At 33.8% G+C, this 2,216-nt stretch overlaps 1 non-coding gene across 1 annotated transcript; it reads right to left on the bottom strand.

The window, feature by feature from the left end:
- Positions 1-508: 508 nt before the first annotated feature.
- On the bottom strand, positions 509-613 carry LOC124095504 (U6 spliceosomal RNA). The gene has a single exon (XR_006852502.1). It is a non-coding gene; the product is annotated as a U6 spliceosomal RNA (small nuclear RNA).
- Between the last annotated feature and the right edge of the window lie 1,603 nt (positions 614-2,216).

Below are 2,216 nucleotides of genomic sequence, written 5' to 3' on the forward strand. Positions count from 1 at the left end.
TCTTTAAACATCGCTTGATGCATGCTAATTATACACTGGTAAAGCAGTGAACTCACTAGTACATAAATTTGAAATTTTCTTGTTTGTACTTCAACTTAAAAAATAGTCTGGACACTATTTTGGACTACCTCCAAAATAATACAGACATGCGCAGCAGGTTATTCTTAAGATATGAGTTTTGTATTTTATTGGAAAGCATGGATAAATGGTCATTTTCTGAATCAGTACTTAGGTACTAATATGGCCCTTTTTTCTTTTTATCATTTTTTTACATTTTAATGACATAATAATTCTAAATATTTATGAGATGCAGTATAATATTTGAATTGGCATAGTTTCATCACCTCAAACATTTATCATTTTTTTTGTGTGTTGGGAGTATTCAAATGTCTGTTACGAAGCTTAAAATATACAATTAATTGTTGTCAATTGTGGTTATACCACTGTTCTCTAAACATGAGTTTTTCATCCTGATTACCCCTCTGTACCTTTACCATCATCTATCTGTAAAAATATGGAAAGTTGTGTGAATTTGCATATCATCCTTGCTAGGGGCCATGCTAATCTTCTCTGAATCATTTCAGTTTTACTATGTGGGCTGACAAACGTAGCTGAGTATTCTTATACAAATAATTGTTCATATGCATGACATCGTCACCCAAGGGGCAGATTTCTAGGTGGAATTCCTAGAAATTGTGTATACATACATATTTTACTAGCTTTCGAGAGAAGTTGCATCAATTTATTTTTTCATTACAAGTATATAAGACATACCTTAACTGTTTGCGTGTATGTGTGCATGCATGTTGAATTTATCATTATCAAAGCTATAAAACATGAGTGAAATAAGTATCATGGGTCAATGTACTTGGCATTCCCTACTCATATTCATATTCAGTATGATTTAATAATACCTGGTGGTATGTACTTCATACTGCACAAGCGGTTTGGGTAAGCAACAGACAATCTAAACTCTGTGAATTTTATTTCTGTCCTTGGTATTACTCTATTAGATTGGGTCCTATTGAAACTTTAAAAAGAATGAGCTTTCACTAAGGGACTTGACCATCAACATGGCCTTAATACTGCAAGCAAACATTGATTCTTGGGATTGCTTATTACTCCTACAGAGTGAATGTTGGAAAAAATAGGCCACAGAGTGACGCTAATGTGACAGTTAAACCAGACTCAATTCCTACTTTTTTCTGTTAATGCCCTAGTTCTACTGCCTAGGACCAATAGAAAATATTAACTGTGCCCTCAGTTGCTTCAATTTCATCACTCATCTTGTTTCCTTAAAAGTTGACATTCATTCCTTTCCATCCTGACATATTTGTTCTTTATAATTTATGTTAATTTTTCTGGTTTCACATCAAGATGCCTTATTTTCATGAACTTGAATCTTACTCCTCACTTATTCAAACACTAAAAGCAAGTTGTCATCATAAAGAAATCATTTTGTGTTTTTCCTGAGTTATTTTTGTTTGCCTGTTGAAATTGATGCATTTTTTATTTTTCCAAGCTCCTGCTTTTAACGTTGGCCCATTCCACTCAACTCTACCCCCTTCACTACCTCTGCGTTTTCACAGTATGAGATGCAGAAACATAAACACATGACAGATGCTGTAAATTTGCCTAATTTGATTTGAGGAAAGAAATTGGGTCATTTATCTTAGTGATTTCAAAGTATAGTTTCAGTTAATTTATTTTTTTTCTGTAAAGATTCAAACTTGAGACAAGTCCTGACGACATAACTTTTTAAAACTTTGACTCTTCTGCTGCATGATCAAGGGCCTCACTGTGGTCAGCGATGCTGTCCATATGATCAGTTTACATTTTTATTGATTACAAAGGCTTTGCGGTATCTCACAATCACAAGAAGTATTGACACTGAATTAATTATAAGACCCGTTAGGTACACGGATATTTTTATGATATTGGCATTGTTGCAACATATTCCTAAAGAACTAATTGCTTAAAATCCCATAATAGTTCAGGATTACTTACGTATTCATTTTTGCTTAGCCCAATATTTATTGACATGAGTGGGAGAATGGTCAGAGATGTACCTTGAAACAAGTGTCTGAGTTGAAGTCTTCCAAAAGACCATCAGTACTAGGGCATATCTATTTGGAATCTATAAAGCCTGGCCTTCAGACATGCTTATGAACTCATAGATAGTAGTCAAGATCAGAAACATGGAGCATAAAACAATT

This window comes from Marmota monax, unplaced genomic scaffold, assembly GCF_021218885.2.
Source record: "Marmota monax isolate L192 unplaced genomic scaffold, Marmota_monax_Labrador192_F-V1.1 WCK01_AAM20220418_F8-fsc00060, whole genome shotgun sequence".
In the NCBI taxonomy this organism is placed as follows: domain Eukaryota; kingdom Metazoa; phylum Chordata; class Mammalia; order Rodentia; family Sciuridae; genus Marmota; species Marmota monax.